Consider the following 782-nt stretch of genomic DNA (forward strand, 5'->3'; position numbering starts at 1 on the left):
TTTCAGTAAATAATGTTTCTTTTTGCACATAACTAGTCTAAATCATATACTTATTTTTTCTCTTAAGAATGTCTTATTTAGTTAAAAACGAATCCACTCTTAAAATTTTAATATTTGGTTTAATATAATAATGTTAAACATTAAACAATTTGTATAGTGTATTAGTTAAATACAAACAAAATTAAACAAATAAAGTATCCTATTCTTTATTATAACCAAATCCTTTACAAATTCCTAATATCCCCGCTTTATAGTTTGTATATTATACCAGTAATTAACAAGCAAATCAAAAAGGGTCCTATGGTCTAGTGGTTAGGACATTGGACTCTGAATCCAGTAACCCGAGTTCAAATCTCGGTAGGACCTTGATTTTATTTTTCTGTAATGTTTTTATTAGGCCAGTTTTATTAATTTTAAAAAATAATTTTCAGGCCAAAAGTGTTGGTAACTTTTAAAGATAAAAGAAAACAAAACTTACCAAATACCAACTACATTCAACATCAGGATGATTGTAGCATATAACTTATTTATTTTTTTATTTTTTGAATTACATTTAAAAATGATTGTCCATGATGTAACAATGCTATTAGCATTTTCTTTAAAGTTATCTACATATATGCAATACAATTACTCTTTTGATCGTATCATGTCATTTTTTGTAATTATATCGAACATTAATACAATATCGTCACTTTTTTAAAAGTAGCTTAACTAACACATGAATAACTTTATTTTATTTTATATTTTCAATAAATATTTTAATTAGTTATAACTATTAATCA

General features: G+C 23.8%; 1 non-coding gene across 1 annotated transcript; it reads left to right on the plus strand.

The window, feature by feature from the left end:
- The first annotated feature begins 294 nt into the window (after positions 1–294).
- Positions 295–366, plus strand: TRNAQ-CUG (transfer RNA glutamine (anticodon CUG)). Its single transcript has one exon. It is a non-coding gene; the product is annotated as a tRNA-Gln (tRNA).
- The last annotated feature ends 416 nt before the right edge of the window (positions 367–782 follow it).

Source organism: Lactuca saligna, chromosome 3 (assembly GCF_052625555.1).
Source record: "Lactuca saligna cultivar CGN05327 chromosome 3, ASM5262555v1, whole genome shotgun sequence".
Taxonomy (NCBI): Eukaryota; Viridiplantae; Streptophyta; class Magnoliopsida; order Asterales; family Asteraceae; genus Lactuca; species Lactuca saligna.